Here is a 24538-nt window from a genome sequence, read left to right as displayed (position 1 = left end):
TGTTTCTATTGAGCTATTTCTTTAAGATACAGTTTAGTTGTGAAATTCATGAGAGTAAGGATAGAAACAGCTATATAGCTCTTACTATACACTGCTCCCTTCTTTCTCAAACAGATGCACTAATTTAAAATGAAATATTGCTACTTTTAAAAGGAGCCATTGTCAACACTCACGTTCTACAAAAGGGAGAAAAACATCAAGCTTCAGGAATTTATCACTCAAAGTGTTGTTGTGAATTGCCCTTGAAAAAGATAGTGACAGACCTCCTCCCCTCCCCTGAATTATACTGCACCCCAGGGGACTGCAATGGTCATTAATTTTTAATATTATCTCTTCTCAGTGAAAAGTATAATGAATTTTCCTTATATACTCTTGTAGGATTGAAGTCTTAGAAATTCTGAGATTTCAGGGCATCTACAGTGAGCCCAGAAAATGTTAACCAGCTGCTGAGTTCCTGGAGGAGAGTAAAAAGTAGAAATAAGAGTAATTATTAAATTACCTACAACATCAGTTCTTACCATAATAAGAACTAGGAATGTCTGTACAATGCTTTCCTATTTAGACAATATTTTCCCATTTGTTTGCTCTTGGGGACAGGGCGAGAAGTAGATAACAGTAGGCTGGAGTTTGTGAGATATAGAGAACTGTGCGCCAGGAATAAACATAGTGCCTCTGTCCTTACTGAAGTTAAGTTTTGTTGGATTAAAAAGACATTGTCACATTAAAAGTTAGCTATAGGGACTTCCCTGGTGGCGCAGTGGTTGAGAATCCACCTGCCAAAGCAGGGGACACAGGTTTGATCCTTGGTCCAGGAAGATTCCACATGCCATGGAGCAACTAAGCTCGTGCGCCACAACTACTGAGCCTGCACTCTAGAGCCTGCAAGCCACAACTACTGAAGCCCTCGCGCCTAGAGCCTGTGCTCCAAAACAAGAGAAGCCACTGCAATGAGAAGCCGATGCACTGCAACTAAGAGTAGCCCTGGCTCACAGCAACTAGAGAAAGCCCGCATGCAGCAGCAAAGACTCGATGCAGCCAATAAATAAATAAGTAAATAAATAAATATTTTTTTAAAAAATTAAAATTAAAAAAGCTATATGCCAGCTGATTTACTTTGTTCTACAGCAGAAACTAACACAACATTGTAAAGCAATCATAGTCCAATAGAAAAAAATGACAAAAAAGTAGGTTATATGCCAAAGAAAGTGATATTAACTATCCTACAAACAAAATATATATGTCGGAATATAAAAGAAGAAAAGTTTAATTATTCTTGACTTGAGTGATCAAGGTAGTTATTATTGCTGAGGTATGGAGACCCTTTTTCAGAAAAGTCATATATGATGAGTGTCCCAGTTACATTCTGGCCCTTCTCTTGCCCTCTCATCATCACCTCAGTGCACCTGATCCAGGCCTTTGGGAGCATCCCAAGGGGTTTCCTTTAGGAAGGTCAGCCAAGTTCTGGAATCTCATACTTCCTTGGCCATCTTTTAGCAACTTGCGAGCAGAGGGCTGAGCCCAGTGACCCTCTACCACTTTGTAGCAAAAGATTTCTCCTGCATCAAAACCACCCATGTCTAAAAACTTTGGTCAAGTCTGAGTATGAAAAATATCAAACTACAAGAATGGGCAGTGAAAGGAGCTATTGACCCCAGGAGACAACTAAGTACATCCATTCATTCCACAAACGCTTATTGAATACCTGCAAGATATCTGGCTCCGGGTGCTTACACACATCACTGAACTATGAAAGGAAAAAAAGTAGTATTCAATTCTGAATATAGGACAGAAAAGATTCACATAATTTGTCTACAGTAAGAACAAAGAAAATAATTTATTCCAATCCCCTTATTATGAGTATCAAGTAACTAAGACCACCAAAAGTGACTTACTCCAGGTCAACAGGTGGTTGGGGTCAAAGCCAGACCTTAGAACTCAAGTCATCTTATGCTTCGCTCACCCATCTTACCCAAAGGTTCCACGAAGGCACTTTCATCACTTTGGCCTTGTTGAAATTTTCAATCCTCTTCCCTAAAAGAAATTGTGAAAAATGTCTCTCAATGCAAAAGTCATTTTTGTTATCTTTCTTCTTACTATTGTATTCCATGATTGTAAGCCCTTCACTATCTAATATTTATTCTTCAATGAAGTAAACTTGAGTAACTAGGTAAACATCTACCATGCTTCACAAACTATTACAATGGCTCAAATAATGGTAAAAATATAAAGGTGTGTTGTTCAAAATAGCCACTAGTCACATCTGGCTAACTGATTTACATTTTGAATTTAAATTACATAAGATTAATTATTCAGTTCCTCAGTTGCATTAACTGCATTTCATGTGTTCAATAGCCAGTGCCTACCATATTGAACAGTGAAGATATACATTTCCATCATTGCAAAAGTTCTATTGCAAAGTATAGTATTAACGCAATGAACCCACTTTTCATCCTGCATTGTAGAGAATGAATTAACTTGCAAAAATGCATTTTTTTCCAACACATTCTGCCTTGAGTAATAAGATATTTGCATAAAGATATGCAGGAAGAGGGATTTTACTGAGAAGCAATACAAGGGAAATACAATCATCTCCTGTTTTCCTGCTTCCCTACTTGCAAAACTGAATGCTTGAATGGCATTCTTTGAATGCCGCAGATGCTCAGACTCTTCTTCAAATAGCCAGAGTTTGAAAGCTTTTCCACAAGTCCTGTGAAATGGTTTATGGAGAAATAGCATTACCGTTCGCTATAGCTCGCACTCTCTTGCACATATATTACATATAAAACAAAGAAACAATATGTACTAAAGAAAACACATATAATTATTTAGGAAGAAAAGCTATTTCCAAATGGAGATTCGAATGAAAAAACCATAAGCTAAAAGATAATATTTTTGACTACGAATATCAAGTTGGGCACACCTTTTTTCCAAAAGCTGAGAATTTTGAAGAAAATCATGGAAACATAAAAATATTTTTATATAATAACAGTTATAGTAGTAAACATTTTAGAAAACCTAAATGGTCATCAATACCATATTAATAAAACAAAATAACCACTTCCATTCGAAGTCATATTACATAGACATAAAAGAGAATGACCAGAATAACTGAAAATGCAGCCTTCTCCCGGGAAGGAACAGTGTGATTTCACATAAAGCAAATAAAAAGTGTGCATATACAAAAAATAGGAAACATAAGCCCTAAGGTACTAATGTTAGTTACTCTGGTCAACACTATTTAGTATTTTGGGTGTTTGCTATTCTCTACTTCTCACTCTCATTTTCTCTCTATCTCATTCTCTCTCCTCACCTATCTTTGCTAATTGTTTTTTTGATATTGAATATGTATGACTATTATAATGTAAAATGTATAATATATTTTTAAATAAAAAATAAAACTATTTCCCTCACTGGATATCATTTTAGTACAGAGTTCAAATAACAAATACATGAATGTATAAACAAACAAACACAGAAATAAATATAGCTAATTTCCCCAACACACTTAAAATATAATGTTGGGACACCTCTAGTAAATGAAATAGAGTTTACTTTTGAGTATACATAACAAACAAATCTATAAGAAATCAGGCTTTTATTTAGTTATTAGCATTGATTAATAGAATAAAAGGGCCGATGAAAAGGGCAAGGGGAGTTAAGAAATAAAAAATGGAACTGAGGATATACAGATTTATAGTGTGGCACTGTGTCCTGATAGTTATAGGACTATTCCCAAAGTTTGTGTTTTAACTGGATTTTTTAAACCTTGAAAGGTAAAACAAACAAATCAATAATGCTAAGAAAAGCAGTCTACATGTTCATTAGTCTGGTTACCAGCTTTATGTATCTTTTTTTTTTTAAATATTTACTGTGCAAATAAGTAAATTTTCTGAAGACCATCTTTTGAAAGAAACTGAAATATTGCAAATTTTTCTTTCCTTTTACTTTGAACCTTCATGAGATCAGGTTCGTATGGTTATGACAAACTAGGGAGGGAAGAAAGAAGAGTAGATGAAGGGGGTGGTGACGGGAGGAAAAGTTCTAAACCATTTCAGCGCAGTAAAGATCAATTTCATTTTAATATAATTTTTACTGGTTGTTCAAACTCCTGTAATGCATCCACACAAAAGGCTTCAGTTAATGTGTGTGTATTTTGAGCAGTTCCCCTCTTCGACCCTCCAGTTTAATTTCCGTCCTTCAAATGAGATGAATGGAGCGTGAAGCAGGTCATATCTCAATGCTGACACATGGGTTACAGATAGAACTCACAGCCTGGAGAAGCAGCCAGTTTGGAGATTAAATCAAAGCAGCTCTGAATAGATGGGAGGTCAGCCAGGGCCAGCTTTGACATTTGATAGGACCCTGTGATCAATCAGACCTTTCTTCACTCTTCCAGTCTTCCTTATGACAGTGGCCCTAAAAAACAGATGGGATATGTTACAAAGTGCAGGAGAAGCACTAGATTGTGAAAGGAGATAGGTGTCAGTACTATCAAAGGGACAACTGTTATTTGAAGCAGCCAACAAATCAGAAGCCCCTGCTTTGCTGAAATTGCTATGTTAAAGTTTGCCTTTCATGATGTGAAATCCAAGCCTTGAGAATGGTGAGATAATTTTGAAACTGCTTTTGAAAATTTCTTATCTCCTATGCACTAAACTGTAAACTTTTAATTTTCCTGGTACCCTAAGATTAAATTTTAGCCAATCTTCACTCTTTGAATAAGCTGTGTTTCCAGCAAAGCCAAGCTTAGTCTTTGCTCTGTTTGTTTCCTTGTCTTCTGGGGAACACACACACACACACACACACACACACACACACACAACCAACACGATAACCTTTGGAAGAAAGGAAACTCAGAGTATCAATGTGGGGCACTCACTGGGTGGAGACCTGAACATGATTTCAGGAAATCCCAGTCACGTCGCCAAGAAGCTCATGAAACATGAACGGCTCTGGAGCCCGGGGACAGACTGTTTCAGTGAGTGGTAATGGGCCATCTCTAGGATGAAAGGCCATGTTTTATAACTGTGCAGGCTACTGGCTATCACACCATTCACTATGCCTGCCTGATTTAAGGGAGATGCCTTTTATGGGGGTGACATGGGAGCAAATTATTTTCAGGAGTATCACCACTTTCTCTTTTCCCCCTCCATCTACCTTTCCATCAGGTCCACGCTCATCCCAGCCACATAAACACACTCTCATATTTACACAAGCACATTCTCTGAATTTCTCCTGTCATGGAGCATTTCATACTCAGAGCTAACTTCTCCAGAATGTCTCACCTCAGTGTATATTGGGATGTTAAAGCTGTAATGTGGGAGCCTGGCCTAAGGAGGGTTGAGATATGGAAGAATAGCACAGATTCACTTCGCTACTTCTCCTCTATGAAATGTCTTGTTGGAAGACTGTGAGCTGAGGTCATCTGGCTTTAGAGACAACTATTGAGTTAATTTGCAAAGTGAGTTTCCAAAGTCAGATTTTTGCTTGATGTGGATTCCAGCTTCATAGAGGAGACAGCATTTGGGTCTGTTTGTTTTCTTGGTTACAGTGATGCATCATTAGCTAAATATGCAAAATTAGTCAACCTCTCTGGACAATTTCTGATGAGAAACCAATTGTACAAAATTTTCTCTAATTTACTTTCTAACACCAATGCTTTATGATTGAAATTATAAGATAGAAACATAATACAACCAAAATTTTCTATCAGCAGATTAGATATTCTGGTAAAAATAATTTCATAGAACTTGATGAGCTAACTCACTTAGTAGCAATATGCAAAATTCCGTTTAAAAATAAAAAGATTATTTAAATCTATCAGAAGAGTTATCGTTAGAGTAATTTGTTTATGATATATGATTTAGGTCCCTTACAGTGTTAAGTGAAAAAAAAAAACTTTATATTTCACATTAGACTATTGAGGAAAAGATACACATAACATACTTAGATTTTAACCAAGTTAATTCAGCTGTTTTCTTAATACAGCCGCAATACAACAATGGTTAAAATACGGTATCTAAAACAGTGTTTTCACAGTCTATGTCACAGGGTTTCCTGAAGAGATGGTATAGTTACTCTGACAAAATTTTCCAGAGAGAATCATAACACAACCAAGAGAATTTTGGATTATGAAATGCACATGTGTTTATGTGTATATTTAATCTATGCAAATTGTGCCCTTATTCTGACCCCCAAGAGCTCAGATGTTTGTGAGAATTTAGAGATTATTTACAGAGAGAATTGGGAGGGAATAATTTTATCATTGAAATGTGACACAAATCTTCCAAAATGGTAATTCTCTCTAGCAAGCTAATCCTTCAAGAGGTTTTTATGTCTCAGAGAAAGCTGTGTGTAATCAAAAGACTCCACAAATACATGTTGGTTTGAATCATTCTCTATAATTCCATTTAACTATTGCCAACTCCAGAAACAGTCACAATTGCCCTGTATCTTGTGCACATCTGATAAAGAAATCAGAAAGAATTGGCAGCTGGCAGTTGAATAGCCAAAAGAGGAAGGGAAAAAAAGCTTTGCTGGTGTTTCCCAATTAACTTTCTTTTCAAGTGAAAGCTTGAAAGAAAAAATAAAACTGGAAATGACCTGAAAACTCTGGTGTGATGAGATAAACTTTGGCCTGACCATCACCGTTACTGAATGCATAATCTAAGTATGAGAAGCCGACCAAAAACACATGGACTGTATTTTCCAACAATTATTTTTAAAAATTATGCTAAAACTTAAAAGTGAGAGATATAAGGGATTCAGTTGTAAACGTACTAAGTTTGTTGGAGAATTAGAGGAAAAAGCAAATAAAAAATAAATACTTATTTAAGAGCCTTAATCAAAATTCCATTTTTAAAAATTAAACTAATGCCAAATTCTTAAAAAAGATCTGCTTTCTCAAATAGAACAAAGACAGTTAATATTATGGACTCCATTGTATTTCAATAGTCTTTTAAAAATAGCAAACAAGTCAGTCAATGGCACTTGTCAGAAAGAGCCTAGATACATAAAGCATGTCACAAATGGTCTAGCACAAAACAGTTTAAAATACATGCCAGCTCCTTTCTCCCTTGTGAGAAACAGAGGTGATAATCTTTGTCACAGGCATAGCACGGAGTTTTTGTTCTATTCACCCAAATGTCTCTGTAAACCCTGAGATGGAGCCCTTAGGATCATGTGCTCAGTCTGCATCCATATAGGCACTGAAAGAGCCAACCATGGTTCTGTTTCATCAGCATTGGGCCATGAAGAGAATCCACCCTGTTTATCCACCCTGTTTATTAGCCTGTTTTTGCAAAGAGGCACAGGAGATCTTCTTTGCCTGGAGTGATTAAAAGCTCAGGCCTTGCAGATAGGCAGGTCTGAGCTCAAATTTAAGATCCACCTCCTACCAATGTGTGACACTGGGGAAATCTCCCTGAAGTAGGAGTAATAATGGTATCTACTCCAAAGAGTAGTTATGAGAATTATCTAAAATGATTATATAAAGCAATTTTCACAGTTCCTGGTACAGAGAAAGCATACTATAAAGGTTAGTTATTGTTAAATATTAATCCAACCTATTTTACCTCTGAGCATTCTAACCTGGAAGAATTCCAAGGACACAAGGGAACATCATGCCCTAATGCCCTTTTTAGCTATCATTTTATAATTAAAGGAATTAATTAATCAAAATATAAAGTAAGACAGTGGAGAGGTAGGAGACCAAACTTGAGGTTGGTACTCTTCAAATGGTGACTATTAAATGGATTGGAATTGCCTCTTCATAAAATATTGCATAATAGCAATTAGAACATTTTAGTACAGTCTATCCTCTAGAATACAAATGTACTTTAATCCACTTCTGCATAATAAATTATCCTAATATTTAGAGGCTAAAAATTGCAAAACATTTATTATCCAATAGGTTTTATAGATCGGGAATCCAGGAGCAGATTGCCTGGCTAGATTTGGCTTAGATTCTCTTATGAAATACATTCAGTTTTGGCTGGGGCTGCAGTCATCTCAAGGATTGACAGAGGAGGATCCAAGCTTATTCACACGGCTGTTGGCAGGTCTAAGAAGGTCTACATTCAAGCTCATGCTCATGGAACTCACCACAAGGCTACCTTCTGACATGGCAGCTTGCTTCCCCTAGAGTGAGCCATTGAAAACATGGAGAGAGCCTTGCAGATGGAAATCACAGTCTTTTATAACCTCATCTTAGAACTGAGGTCCTATCACTTCTGCTGTATTCTACTTAGAAGTGAGTCAAAAAGTCCAGACCATACTCCACAGGAAGAGATTACATAAGAATGTGAATCCCAGGAAGCAGGGATCACTGGGGGACCAGCTTAGAAAATACCTATAGTCTATCCTCTGACTCCCAATGATTTACATCTCTCCAAAATGCAAAATATACTCACTGTCCCCAAAGACCTCAAAATTCTTATCCCACCTCAACAACAGCTCAAAGCCCTGAATCTCATCATCTAAATAAAGTCCAAGTATGGATGAGCTTCCTCAAGTGTAATCCTTTAGTATAGTTCCTCGGGACTCGTAGACCTGTGAAACAAAAGAAAGAAGTAATCTGCCTCCTCACCCATCCCTACACCCACCCAGCCTGCAATGGTGGGACAGGCATAGAATAACCACTACAGACAGCCCTGTTCAAAGTGGTGGGTGGGAGACACAGAGGAATGCACTAGTCCATGGCAGTTCTGAAATTCAGCCAGGCAAATGTTGGACGATCCTTGATTAGTTCCCATATCTGAAATAATTCTTCCTGTTTCTCCACTCTGCCCATTGGGCTCCTGGTTCTACCCTCTCAGTCATCTTTCCATTTTCATAAAAGATAACACGTGTTAAAATTCTAGTGCTTCAAAGGCCAACCTCTCCTCATTGCATACTCTCTCTGCCCCCTCAGTCCAAGCTGGTGATGTTTCTGCCTATGTTTCTTTTGAGTCCCCTGTGAAACTTCTTAATGTCCAATCCACTGGACAAAAACCATACCCACAAACCTCTTCTGGATAAATCCCTCCCTTTCTAGGGCTTCTTCTGAGTTGACTGAAGGACGGATGTCCTGAAACTTCCTAGAATCCCTATTGTTTGATCGAGAGGTTCCTTGGCACACTCTTAATCTCTTTAAAGGGGCTTTAGTCTGATGGAAGGTTCTGAGGCACTACCTTCAATCTTTTCAAGATCTTACTAAAGATTCTGTGGCTACACCCTGGACTTTATCGCTTACTTCATATGATATTTTCCTAGTGTTACCCTAGAGTTGATGTTTGCTCAGAGAAACTTTTTTTTCCCCTCAATTTTAGCATCCTGGACCATTTGAAGAGTCTGAGAGTTTTCAAACCATCATGTTATGGCTTCTCTTTGTTTAATAGTCCTTCCCTGAGTTTCTCTCCCTCTCTTTCATTTCACATTTTACTTCAAGCAGCAAGAAGAAACCAGGTGTTATCTAAACACTTTGCTTGGAAATCTCCTTTGATAGATTCCCCCAGTTCATTTGGCATATTTTCTACTTTCCACATTACCAAAGGCAAAAGTGTTGCCAAATGTCTGCCCTTTACTACAGTTTCCAATAAGATTTTCCCCCATTCTTTTAAGTCTTCACTACCATTCTCTACAAAATTCAAAATTCTGTGAATAGTACATTCAAAGCACTTGAAGTTTTCACCAACACTCTCCTCAAAATTCTTACAGTGTTTTCCACTTTTACACACTGTCTGGTTCTGAAGCCATTCCCACGTTTTAACTTTTGTTGTGGCAGGACCACTTGTAGATGCCAAAATCTGTATCAGTCAGGGGTTAGAGTTCATACAGCATTTAGAGTTCATACAGCATTAGACAGCATATTAGAATAGACAGATTGGTTGAGTAGACAGATAGATGATGGATCAATAGATTGATGATAGATAGATTTTTTTAAATAAGATTTGATATTACACAATTCTGGGAGATGGTTAATCAGCCTCCGTAAGGCTTTTGTCTTAGTCTGATGCTAAAGCTTGAAGTTCAGCAAAAGCAGTTGGAAAGGGAAGATTGATGTAAAGTGGATCAGCTAAAAGACAAGTTGAAATTCACAAGCACAACTTGAGCCCATGAAAACAAACTATTAGAAACTGTGTGTGTGGTGTTTTCGTTTTGTTTTGTTTCTGTTTTTTTGTTTTTTTTTTAAACTGTTTTCTTATTGCCTGTAACCTTGGTGGTGTGAGTATCCTGAAGCAGCTAGGGTGCCCTGGTCATAGATCCAAAATATGCACCTGGCCCAGGAGTCAGCAAAGCTAAAGGAAGATCCATTAGAAAGTAGAGCAGTTGCAGGCCTGGCTACTGTGCTACTTCACACAAATGAGGTGAGCCAACAAAGAAGCAACACAAGAACTAGGTATAAAAGAGGTGCTGCTACACTTCACCCCAAATCTCCCACAAGAGTCTGTCTCGTGGCCCATCCTCATCAAAAACATACAGAAAAGGAAATTTTAAGGAATGTGGTTATCAGCCCAATAAAGTTGATACATTAAAAAAGCCACCACAATATGCTCCTTTAGTAAGATACTATGTACTTTTAAAGAAACTTTAATCTATTTTATCTATTCAACAAACGCCAAAAGCTATTCTGGGTGCTAGGAATATAACAATGAACAAAGAAGACAAAAATTCCTATTTTCTTGGAAATGATTCCCTACTTCAGGAAGATTGGCAATAACCAAAACATACAGTGAATAAATAAATTATATAGTACCTGAGAAGGTGAGAAGTGCTATAAAAAAAATTCCAATAAAGAGACTGGGACTACAGACTAAGGAATGATGCCATAGGACTCGTTGAGAAGGCAAATTTATGTAAAGACTTAAGGGAGATGAGGAAGTTGCATGCATTAACCATACAGATATTTGAAGAGAATTTCCTTAGTGCCTAGAAAATGGTATCTAGTCCACAAATGAAGGGATCAAAGAGCATATAACTAAATAAATGAATGAATAAAACTGAACAAAATGTAACGGGAAGAACTAAGCCAATGTAGGAGCACAATCTCCCACAAGCTTTTCACCCAGGTGTCTTTCTAAAAGATGAGTCACATTGAGGAAATATTTCTGCTTTTTGCAGTTATGATTTTTGCTTGCAAACATCCTGGACTATTTAAAAATCAAATTCATTGCAATAGTGTGAGGTAGTGGACAGAATCAAAGACACTGATTAGCCAGCCCTTGGGAAGAAGACATCAGGACAACACACATGGTCTAGGTAGAAGGATTAATGGATCAATGAGGACTCTCTTCAGAGTACTATTAACAAAATGAATCAGCGACCTTGTTCCATTTTTGTGTCATTCCACGCAAGACTCAAATTCTTGGGAGATTATCTAATGTTCAAGCTTGGTCACATGTCTATTGACTAGTAGAAAGAAAGCAGGACAGCTGGACTGACAGTGCCACCAAGATCACATAGAACAAGGGTCATTAGTTCTTCAAAGGAAAAGTGTGTTACTAAATGAAGTAGGAAGGGATACTGGGCCAGTAAAAACAGTAGAAAACCACCACCACTATCAAAACTTTTTGTAACTGGCTGATGGTCTACTATATGTAAAGAGACTCTGAAGAAGGTATGGATCCCCAAAGGTGTCAGTGATTTAAAGATTTAAAGACAAAGTGAAGTATGAGATTTTTCTACTTCTGTCCCCAGCCCTAAGGCCGTCTTCTATATCCAGCTTGGCTCATGCTTTGCCTACTTGGCAATGTTGCATAGAAACAAGGAGTGGAAGGAATGGAAGGGAAGAAATGTCTTAAATTAAATAGAATGATTAGAAACACCTATCTCCTATAGACATGGCCTTGGGCGATGAATGATTATCCTGAGACCACACAAAAATCCAGGAGCACTGCAAACAGGATAAACATTAAGGCTTTGGGGCTGTCTTGACTGTATATAAGATTACTTGTTCCTTCTCAGTCTGTTTATGTCGATGTCTTCTTGTTCTACTGCTAACATTCCACTGACTGTATATTTAAAAAATATTAATTCAGAACATGAATCTTTCCTTTCTTCTCTAAAATGTCTTTGGCTATGTGATATTTTCACACAAAGGAGCTATTTTTGGCATTCAAAAAATTGCTTTTCTTCTTGCTGGCAAGAAGAATTCACTCACTACCTGCGAGTGCAAAATAGTTATTTTGCTTAAGAAAAGGAAAAAAGGAGCCTCCTCCAAATGATACAGGAAAAAAAAAAGATATTAAATTTAAAAAGGACAAAATGGCTCCTCCTCTGAACATTTTCCAGAACAACACACCGCTGCCTATCTATTGTTCCAGAGGCTAATAGTTATATAAATGCCTCTTTAACAGCATCTATTGCATAGCATCATTGTCTTCCCACAAAAGGAGTAGGCAATGGAATAATGACTCACTTTTTAACCACACCCTTATTTATATACAGAGCTCATCAAAGAAGAGGTTACTGCATTCTTTTTTCAACTTTCTTTCCATGTTTCCTTCTTATTTTTCCTTTTTTTTTTTTGTCTTTCTTATGTTTTTCTTTGATGTGTGCATAGGACCCCTATGTCCACACTGGCAATATAAGGAGAAATTAGACTAAGAACAAAAGGTTAGAATTCCCTTTGGTCTAGTAATTTGCTAAATACTCTGAGGCTGACATTTTCTTTAAAGAGAGGGAAAAAAAAGGAGACTTTGTAAACAAGATTTGTGGAATTTGATGCTCAAATGGGTGTTATTGGGATTAGACTAAAAGGTCATTTTTTTTAACCCCTTTATTTAAATTCTTGGTTGCTTGGTAATTTAGATCATATTACTCTTTGTTAGGAAACTATAAACTTAAGTATATGATAAAAAATAAACTTGATTATCAATGGATAAAAATGGTGGAGCAGGAGAATATGGAACTCACCTCCTGTCATGAATACATAAAAAATATCAATACATCTACATGTAGAGCAATTCTCACTAAAAACTAACTGGAAACCAGCAGAAAGACTCCTGTACAACCAAAGCTGTAAGAAAGATCCACATGGAATCAGGTAGGAAGGGAAGAGAAGCAATCAAGTTGGGATCTGTGCCCTTGGGAGATGACTCAGAGGAAAAGGGAGATTACACGGGTGGAGAATCAATCGGGGGACTGAGCTATTCCAGCCATATATTGGGCACCCAGGCACAGGGTTCAACACAGGGAAGCCACTTGGCTGGTTGGAGGGTCAGTGGGACTAACAGGAGGGCTGTGTGAAGCCTAGGCTGTGGTTTTTTTTTTTTTTTTAATTTTTTTGGGGGTACACCAGGTTCAATCATCTGTTTTTATACACATATCCCCGTATTCCCTCCCTTCCTTGCTAGGCTGTGGTTTTGAGGAGCATGCAAACACTTGCTTACTCCAGAAGCAGGGTGGAAAGTGTGGATTGAGAATGCATGGGTGGCTACTGGTTTTCTGCGATGACCCTGGTACACACTCCAGCCTGAGATAAACAAAAGCTCCAGCCCCTCTCACGTCACATTGCAGCTCCACACTGGAGCAAGGGCTACCAGGGTCAAGGAAAGAGTTCAGTGATGAAACAAAGAGGGGAATCAGACAGGAAGTGGCATCAGAGAGGGTGGGCGCAGCCATTATTGGTACTTACACAGGCAGTGCATCAGCAGCAGTCCCAATCTCTGACAGCAGCTGGACCACCATATCCCATGCCGTGCACCTGCAAACAGCCCAGAGGGGACACACCTGCCCCTGAAACATGGCTCCACAACAGAGCAGGAGTGGCAGAGGCTGAGGGGAGTGATTGGCCATGAGAGACAAAAGAGACTCAGATGCAAAGCTGCCTCTGAGCAGGGCAGGGCCAGCCATTACTTGTGCTTGAACAGGCAGCACAGCAGCAGCAGCCTGGACCTCTGTCTGCATGAGGCTGCCATAGACTGCAACCCTTCACATGTTGAGGACATGCACAGGCCCCTCTTGCTCCAGCACTGTTTCCCTTTGGGGCAAGGGTGCCACTGCTGGGAGAAGGGAAATCACACACTTAAAACAAACAGAACCAACTTGGACCTAACCCTCAGGGTTTCAGCTCCAGCAACTTGGGATCAGATCCCAGCCCCCACAGGGCAGTGACGGCCACTGAGCAGAGGGGAAGCCCCATTTCAAATTGGGTGTGGACCTAGCTTCTCCATCTCCAACCCCACCTCCTACCAAGGTGAGAGCTGCCAGCACACCCTAAAGAAAGACATGAATTATGTTCATGTCAAATCCAACTCTCCTACCAAAGGCATTAGGCACATGCAGACTGAATAGGGACACTCCCACATAAGAACACCCTTTGAAAACTGCAATAGGTAACTGTGTCACCTAAATTCATAAAGTTAACCAAAATGAGAAGACAGAGGAACCTGTCTCAACTGAAAAACCAAGAGAAAACCTCTGAAAAATAATGAAACAGAAATAAACAGTTTACCAGATAAAGAATTTAAAGCACTAGTAATAAGAATGCCTACTGAACTTAGAAAACAATAGATGAACACAGTGAGGATTTTAATAAGGAACTAGAAAATATAAAAAAGAACCAGTCAGAACTGAAGAATACAATAACTGAAACGAAAAACACGTTAGCGGGAATTAACCTCAGACTAGATGATGCAGAAGGACACGTAAGCGACCTGGAAGATAGAATAATGGAAATCATCCAATTAGAACAACAAAAATAAAAACAAATTTTACAAAATGAGAACAGTCTAAGAGATCTCTGGGATAACATCAAGCATACCAACATTCATATTATAGGGGTCCCAGAAGGAGAAGAAGGTCAAAAATGCATTTGATAAAATTATGGCTGAAACTTCCCAAACATGAAGAAGGCAACAGATATCCAGGTACAAGAATCACAGAGGATTCCAAACAAGATGAATCAAACAGATCCAGACCAAGACATATCCTAATTAAAATGGCAAAATTTAAAGATAAGGAGGGAATTCTAAAGGCAGCAAGAGAAAAACAAAGAATCATACACAGGGGAACCCCCATAAGGCTATCAGTTAATTTTTCTGCAGAAACTTTACAGGCCAGAAGGAAGTGCATGATATATTCAAAGTGATGAAAGGAAAAAGCCTGCTGGGAAAATGGGACAACTACATAAAAAGAATGAGATTAAAACATTTCCTCACACTATATACAAAAATAAACTCAAAATGAATTAAATATCATTTTGTAAGACCTGAAACCATGAAACTCCTAGAAGAGAACATAGGTAGAACACTCTTTGACAAAAATTGTAGCAATATCTTTGGATCTGTCCCCAAAGTAGTAGGAAAAAAAGCAAAAAATAAACAAATGGAACCTAATTAAATTTAAAGCTTCTGCACAGCATAGGAAGCCACCAACAAAACAAACAACCTATTGAATAGGAGAAAATATTTGCAAATGATATGACCTACAAGGAGTTAAAATCCTCCAAAATAAAAACAGTTCATACAACTCAATATCAAAAAAACAAAAACAAAAACAAAAAAGACCCAAACAACCAAATTATAAAATGGGCAGAAGGATTTTTGTGTCTATGTTCATCAGTGATATTGGCCTGTAATTTTCTTTTTTTGTGTGATATCTTTGTCTGGTTTTGGTATCAGGGTGATGGTGGCCTCACAGAATGAGTTTGGGAGTCTTCTTCCCGCTGCGATTTTTTGGAAGACTTGACAAGGATAGGTGTTAGCTCTTCCCTAAGTGATAGAATTCAGCTGTGTAGACATCTGGCCCTGGACTTTTGTATGTTGGAAGATTTTTAATTACAATTTCCATTTCATTAGTTGTGATTGGTCTGTTTACATTTTTTAATTCTTTCTGGTTCAGTCTTGGAAAGTTGTACCTTTCCAAGAATTTGTCCATTTCTTCCATGTCTTCCATTTTATTGGCATATACTTGCTTGTAGTAGTCTCTTATGATCCTTTGTATTTCTGCAGTGTCAGTCGTAATTTCTCCTGTTTCATTTCTAATTATATTGATTCTAGTCTTTTCCCTTTTCTTCTTGCTGAGTCTGGCTAAAGATTTATCAATTTTGTATATCTTCTCATAGAACCAATTTTTAGTTTTATTGACCTTTGCTATTGTTTTCTTTGTTTCTATTTCATTTATTTATGCTCTAATCTTTATGATTTCTTTCCTTCTAGTAACTTTGGGTTTTGTCTGTTCTGCTTTCTCTAGTTGCTTTAGGTATAAGGTTAGATTATTTATTTGAGATTTTTCTTGTTTCTTGAGATGAGACTGAATTGCTATAAACTTCCCTCTTAGAACTGATTTTGCTGTGTCTCATAGGTTTTGGGTCATCATGTTTTCATTGTCATTTGTTTCTATGTATTTTTTTATTTCCTCTTTGATTTCTTCAGTGATTTCTTGGTTATTTAGTAGCATATTGTTTAGCCTCCACGTGTTTGTGTTTTTTACAGTTTCTTTTCCTGTAATTGATTTCTAATCTCATGGCATTGTGGTTGGAAAATATGCTCAATATGATTTCAATTTTCTTAAATTTTCCAAGGCTTGATTTGTGACCCAAGATGTGATCTGTTCTGGAGAATGTTCCCTGTGACTTGAGAGTGTAATCTGCTGCTTTCAGGTGGAATGTCCTATAAATATCAATTAACTCTATCTGGTCTATTGTGTCATTTAAAGCTTTTTTTTCCTTATTTATTTTCTGTCTGGATGATCTGTCCATTGGTGTTAGTGGAGTGTTAAAGTTCCCCACTATTATTGTATTACTGTCTATTTCCCATTTTATGGCTATTAGCATTTGCCTTATGTATTGAGGTGCTTGCATGTTGGGTGCATAAATATTTATAATTGTTATATCTTCTTCTTGGATTAATCCCTTTATCATTATGTAGTGTCCTTCCATATCTCTTGCAACATTCTTTATTTTAAAGTCTATTTTATCTGATATGAGTATTGCTAATTCAGCTTTTGATTTCCATTTGCATAGGATATCTTTTTCCATCCCCTCACTTCAGTCTGTATGTGCCCCTAGGTCTGAAGTGTGTCTCTTGTAGACAGTATATATACAGATCTTGTTTTTGTATCCATTCAGCCAGTGTCTTTTGGTTGGAACATTTAATCCATTTACATTCAAGGTAATTATCGATATGTATGTTCCTATTACCATTTTCTCAATTGTTTTGGGTTTGTTCTTGTGGGCCTTCTTCTTCTCTTGTGTTTCCCACCTAGAGAAGTTCCTTTAGCATTTGTTGTAAAGCTGGTTTGGTGTGCTGAATTCTCTTAGCTTTTGCTTGTCTGTAAAGCTTTTGATTTCTCTGTCAAATTCAACAACACATTAAAAGGATCATACACCACCATCAGTGGGATTTATCCCAGGGATGCAAGGATTCTTCAATATACACAATATACACAATCAATGTGATATGCCATAAGTTAAAGAATAAAAATTAAACATTAAAAACCATATGATCATCTCAGTAGATGCAGAAAAAGCTTTTGACAAAATTCAAGACCCATTTATGATAAAAACTCTCAGGAAAGTGAGCATAGAGGGAACCTACCTCAACATAATAAAGGCCATATATGACAAACCCACAGAAAACATCATTCTCAATGGTGAAAAACTGAAAACATTTCCTCTAAAATCAGGAACAAGACATGAGTGTCTATTTTCACCACTATTATTCAACATAGTTTTGGAAATCCTAGTCATTGCAATCAGAGAAGAAAAAAGAAATAAAAGGAATACAATTTGGAAAAGAAGAACTAAAACTGTCACTGTTTGCAGATGACATGATACTACACATAGAAAATCCTAAAGATGCCACCAGAAGACTACTAGAGCTAATCAATGAATTTGGTAAAGTTGCAAGATACAGAATTAATGCACAGAAATCTCTTGCATTCCTATACACTAACAACAAAAGATCAGAAAGAGAAATTAAGGAAATAATCCCACTTACTATTGCAACGGAAATAATGAAATACCTAGGAATAAACCTACCTAAGGAGGCAAAAGACCTGTACTCAGAAAGTTATAAAACATTGATAAAAGAAATCAAAGATGACACAAACAGATGGAGAGCTATACCATGTTCTTGGATTGGAAGAATCAATATTGTGAAAATGACTATACTAACCAAAGCAGTCTACAGGTTCAATGCAATTCCTATAAAATTACCAATGGTATTTTTCACAGAATTAGAACAAAAAATTTTACAGTTTGTATGGAAACATGAAAGACGCAGAATAGCCAAAGTAATCTTGAGAAAGAAAAATGGAGATGGAGGAATCAACCTCCCCAACTTCAGACTATACTACAAAGCCACAGTAATCAAGACAGTATGATACTGGCACAAAAACAGAAATATAGATCAATGGTACAGAATAGAAAGCCCAGAGACAAACCCACACACCTGCAGTCAATTAGTCTTTGACAAAGGAGGCAAGAATATACAATGGAGAAAAGACAGCCTCTTCAATAAGTGGTGCTGGGAAAACTGGACAGCTACATGTAAAAGAATGAAATTAGAACACTCCCTAGCACCATACACAAAAGTAAACTCAATATGGATTAAAGACCTAAATGTAAGACTGGACATTATAAAATACTTAGAGGAAAACATAGGAAAAACACTCTTTGACATAAATCACAACAAGATCTTTTCTGACCCACCTCCTAGAGTAATGAAAATAAAAACAGAAATAAATAAATGGGACCTAATGAAACTTAAAAGCTTTTGCACAGCAGGGGCAACCATAAACAAGATGAAAAGACAACCCTCAGAATGGGAAAAAATATTTGCAAGCAAAGCAACTGATCAAGGATTAATCTCAAAGATATACAAACAGCAAATGCAACTCAATATTAAAAAAAACAAACAACCCAATCAAAAAATAGGCAGAAGTTCTAAATAGATATTTCTCCAAAGAAGACGTACAGATGGCCAAGAGGCACATGAAAAGCTGCTCAACATCACTAATTATTAGAGAAATGCAAATCAAAACTATATTGAGGTATCACCTCACACTGGTCAGAATGGCCATCATCAAAAAATCTAGAAACAATAAATGCTGGAAAGGGTGTGGAGAAAAGGGAACCCTCTTGCACTGTTGGTGGGAATGTAAATTCATACAGCCACCATGGAGAACAGTACAGAGGTTCCTTAAAAAACTGAAAGTAGAACTACCAAATGACCCAGCAATTCCACTACTGAGCATATGCCCTTAAAAAACCATAATTTAAAAAGACACATGTACCCCAATGTTCACTGCAGCACTATTTACAATAGCCAGGACATGGAAAAAACCTAAATGTCCAATGATAGATGAATGGGTAAAGAAGATGTGATACATATATACAATGGAATATTACTCAGCCAGAAAAAGGAACAAAACTGGGTCATTTGTAGAGATGTGGGAGGACATAGTCTGTCATACAGAGTGAAGTAAGTCATAGAGAGAAAAACAAACATCAAATATTAAAGCATATATGTGGAATCCAGAAAAAATGGTACAGATGAACTTATTTGTAGAGCAGTAATAGAGACACAGACATAGATAATGGACATGTGGACATGGCGAGGGGTTGGGAAGGGGAGGATAGGATGAATTGGGAGATTAGGTTTGACATAAATACACTACCATGTGTAAAATGGATAGCTAGTGGGTACCTGCAGTGTAGCACAGGGAGCTAAGCTCAGTGCTCTGTGATGACCCAGATGGGTGGGATGGGGGTGTGGAGGGGTGGGAGGGAGGCTCAAGAGGCAGGGATATGGGCATATATGTATACATATAGCTGATTCATTTTGTTATACAGCAGAAAATAACACAACATTGTAAAGCAATTATACTCAAATAAATAAATAAATAAATTTAAATAAATAACAATGAGAATTTCACCCCACTAAAAATAAATAAATAAATAAAATGGGCAGACGACCAGAATAGACATTTTTCCAAAGAAAACATACAGATGGCTAACAGTCACATGAAAAGTTGCTTAACATCACTAATTATTAGAAAAATGCAAATCAAAACCACAATGTCATCTGTCAAAATGGCTACCATCACAAAGTATGAAATAACAAATGTTGGTGAGGATGTGGAGAAAAGGAAAAACTGGTATACTTTGTAGGAATGTAAATTGGTGCTTTCACTGGAAAACAACATGGAAGTTGCTCAAAAAAACTAAAAATAGAACTAAAACAAATGGGACCTAATGAAACTTAAAAGTTTTTGCACAGCAAAGGAAACCATAAATATGACAAAAAGACAGCCCTCAGAGTGGGAGAAAATATTTGCCAATGAAGCAACTGACAAAAGATTAATCTCCAAAATATATAAGCAACTCATGCAGCTCAATATCAAAAAATCAAACAACCCCATCCAAAAATGGGCAGAAGACCTAAATAGACATTTTTCCAAAGAAGACATACAGATGGCCAATGAACACATGAAAAGATGATCAACATCACTAGTCAGAGAAATGCAAATCAAAGCCACAATGAGGTATCACCTCACAACAGTTAGATTGGCCATCATCAAAAAATCTAGGAACAATAAATGCTGGAGAGGATGTGGAGAAAAAGAAACCCTTCTACACTGTTGGTGGGAATGTAAATTGATACAGCCACTATGGAAAACAGTATGGAGGTCCCTTAAAAAACTAAAAATAGAACCACCATATGACCCAGCAATCCCACTACTGGGTATATACCAGGAGAAAACCATAATTCAAAATGACACATGTACCACAGTGTTCATTGCAGCATTATTTACAATAGCCAAGACATGGAAGCAACCTAAATGTCCGTTGACAGATGAATGGATAAAGAAGATGTGGCACATATATACAATGGAATATTACTCAGCCATAAAAAGGAATGAAATTGAGTTATTTGCAGTGAGGTAAATGGACCTAGAGCCTTTCATATGGAGTGAAGTAAGCCAGAAAGAGAGAAACAAATACCATATGCTAACATATATGTGCAATCTAAAAAAATGGTATTGATGTGGCAGAGGAAGAATAAAGACACAGATGTAGAGAACAGACTTGAGGACATGGGGAGGTGGGGAAGGAGAAGCTGGAACAAAGTGAAAGAGTAGTATTGACATTTGTATACTACCAAATGTAAAATAGATAGCTAGTGGAAAACAACTGCCTAACACAGGGAGATCAACTCGATGATTCCTGATGACCTAGAGGGGTGGGATAGGGAGGGTGGGATAGGGAGGGTGGGAGGGAAGCTCAGGAGGGAGGCTCAAGAGGGAGGGGATATGGGGATATATGTATAAATACAGCTGATTTGCTTTGTTGTACAGAGGAAACTGGCACAACAGTGTAAAGCTATTATACTCCAATAAAGATCAATAAAAAAAAAGAAAAATTAAAAACAAAATTAAAAAATAAAATAAAATAAAAATAGAGCTACCATTTGAGCCAACAATTCCACTGCTGGATATATATATCCAAAAAAAAAAGTAAAGAAAGGAAAGGAAGAAAAGAAAAGAAAAGGAAAGGAAAGAAAAAACTAATTTGAAAAGATACATTCACTCCAATGAGCATTCTTTACAATAGCCAAGATATGGAAGCAACCCAAGTGTCTATCAACAGATGAATAGATAAAGAAATGTGGTATACATATATTATATACATATAATATATATAGCAAAATATACAAACAAAATATAAAGCAAAATCATGTATATACATGTACAGTGGAATATTATTTAGCCATATAAAAATAATCAAATTCTGCCATTTGCAACAACATGGATGGACTTAGAGAGTATTATTCTTAGTGAAAAAAGTCAGACAGAGAAAGACAAATACTGTATGTTATCACTTATATGTGGAATAAAATGAATGACTATAACAAAACAGAAGCAGACTCATGGATACAGAAAACAAACTGTTGGAAACCAGTGGGGAAAGGGAAGGGAACTGGGGGAAGACAGGGGTATGGGATTAAGAGATACAAACAGCTATGCATAAAATAGATAAACAACAAGGATGTATAGCACAGGACAGCAAAACATATAAATTATTTTGTAATAATTTTAAATAGAATAATCTATAAAAATATTGAATCACCACACTGTACAACTGAAACTAATGTAATATTGTAAATCAACTATACTTCAATACAAAATAAACAAAAGAATAAATAAGTAAAAATAAACTTGATTAAATGTCTCTTCCTGAAATCAGTCATTGAATGACATATAGTTTTGCTGGATTTGGGGGGGGGGTGGGGAAACTAAATTAGAAAATTCTACAAGCTATCTTAGTTTTTAAAAATTAGCAAGGTGCCATTTAGAGCACTTAAACTCTTGGGATACAGATTAGTGAACAACTGATCTGGAAAATTAAAGATGCCTTCCAGAAAGTGTTATTAGAATAGGGGTTGAAAAAAATGGCTTCATGTGGAGAGAACTAGACACAACTAAAAAGCAGTTGAAAGGATAAATTATTATTCTATGAGATTATATGTTTATGATAGGAAACAAAAGGTATGCAACTATAGATGGCATCACAACACAGTGAAACAGAATCCTGTAAGGAATGGGTAGTCACTAGTTTCCTGATGACTTCCACAAACAAGATGATGCCATCTGGAATTACACCAAAACCTTGGGAAGTGACTGAGAAGACCTAGTCCCCAGGGGACCATGACTTGCCTTGTCTCCCTGCAGGCCCTCAGCTTTCTCTTATGGTAGATAAAGAATTGAGAGCAGTATGGTTCTTCCAAAGCTACGAGTTTGTAACCTTCATACTGACACTCCCAAATCACCTTGGTGTTTCTACTTCAAATTCCACTTTCCTTCTTTCACCCACCGGTTACTTATTACTTGTCCCAAACTCTTTTTTCTCATCTCCTTTCTTGATACCTCAACATGACATCTTACTTTAGACATTTGACCACCATGTTTTAGGCCAAAAACCACATCTCACTCTATGCCATATCTTTAGCACTGACACCTAGCCAAATGCCTAGTAAGTGAGTGTTTGATGAATGAATGATGTATAAATATATAAAAAAAAGATGTGGATGAATGTTAAATGAATAAATGATAAATGAGATAAAAGATTCATCCTTCGTATCACTGAAAAAGTAGAAGATAGGTTTTTGATGACAATTTCAATTTTCTATGAAAACATATACTATAGAAAGCATGATATTACAAAATAACTTAGTGCTCTACTTCATTAACATCATAGATAAAATAGGCTTTTTGTAGGACTGTTTGCTCCTCCAGTTTGCCTGTTTGGCTCTTCTATAAATTCTGAGTTGTGCTCTCAGATTCAACCTGACTAATGCATGACTTGTATGTTCTTTCAGTTGGAGGACATTAGAAAAAACAGAAATTAACTCTCAGTAGTCCATATTTAACATGACTTGTAATGTTTTATGGAGGTTTTAAATGCTGACAGTCATGAACTGACATATAGAATATAGCTCTCCACCTTTATCCAGGCAGCAAGCACAATGCTTAGAGAAGTGCGACTGCATGTCAAAGGAAGAAAACGTGCTCTGTGACTCTGAAGACAGAGTCAGGATCCAAGGCAGTGGTCACCAGGATCAAGATTTCAAAACAACCTGGAGAAGGCTAATACTTCTAATAATGGAATGGGGCTCCCACTGAAGTAGTCCGCTTACACACCATTGGGCATATTTAAGAAACAGAAATATGTTTATGAAAATGTTTAAAACTGACAAAAACTTTACATGTTAAGCCTAAAGAATTCTGGGCCACCCTGAGGATTCCTTTGCCCATTGAGCAGCCACCCCAAACGAGATCTTGACTAACGGCTTTCTTAAAAAGCCATTGGTGCAGGGACTCACCTAATCCATCTGTCCATTCATCTGCTGATACTTCCACCCATGAATCCATCCATTCATTTTACTGATAAAAACTCTCTAAACCTTCCTTTCCCAGGAGTGCGTATGCTCATGGACATTCCCTTTCTCCTGTGTTCTCCCTTCCCTCCCGCTGCCCAGATATGATTTTCCTAATCCAGGACCCTCCCCTGCACACACTGTAGGATGTGTATATTCTGCAGCCTAAGCACTCACTCTGACTTAGTTCCTCTCCATGAGACAAACTCCTTAGAATCCTGGGGAATAAAATTTCTCCTCTTGTCACTCACATTGATTATTTTATTTTTATAACACCATGTGAAGAAGGCAACATGAGTGTTAATGTTTCCACTTTGGAGTTGAAGAAACAGAGACCCAGAGAGATTTTGTTACTGGCCTAAACTCACGCAGGTAAAGTGATAGGACCATTACCCAAATCTGGATCCTCTGGCTCCAAGCCTGGTGGTCTTTCCATCACCATTAGTGGGACAACTAGGAAATGATGATTTAAATACAAAGTTCTTTCTTAAGGTTAGAAGATGCTACTCTATGTAATGTGATTCAATTTTTACATGTTATTTGTCTGTTGATAAAACTAATATGGAGATCTATAAATGTTCCTAATACCAATCTCTTTTTATAGAGTACATTTTGATGCAGCAGTTAGAAACTCAGGATACTATTATTTAAGTTGGTTAAGGTACTTTAAGATTATA

General features: G+C 37.1%; 1 long non-coding RNA gene across 1 annotated transcript in view; it reads right to left on the bottom strand.

Moving 5' to 3' along the window:
- Positions 1–4137: 4137 nt before the first annotated feature.
- The window catches only part of LOC130855793 (uncharacterized), a 245061-nt gene continuing 224660 nt past the window's right edge, over positions 4138–24538 (bottom strand). The window contains exon 5 of the long non-coding RNA XR_009054377.1: positions 4138–4416. This is a non-coding gene — a long non-coding RNA (uncharacterized LOC130855793). The remainder of the gene's footprint in view (positions 4417–24538) is intronic.

This window comes from Hippopotamus amphibius, chromosome 6 (genome assembly GCF_030028045.1).
Source record: "Hippopotamus amphibius kiboko isolate mHipAmp2 chromosome 6, mHipAmp2.hap2, whole genome shotgun sequence".
Taxonomy (NCBI): domain Eukaryota; kingdom Metazoa; phylum Chordata; class Mammalia; order Artiodactyla; family Hippopotamidae; genus Hippopotamus; species Hippopotamus amphibius.
Note: the sequence above shows the minus strand (reverse complement) of the source record. Positions and strands in the feature narration are given on the sequence as shown.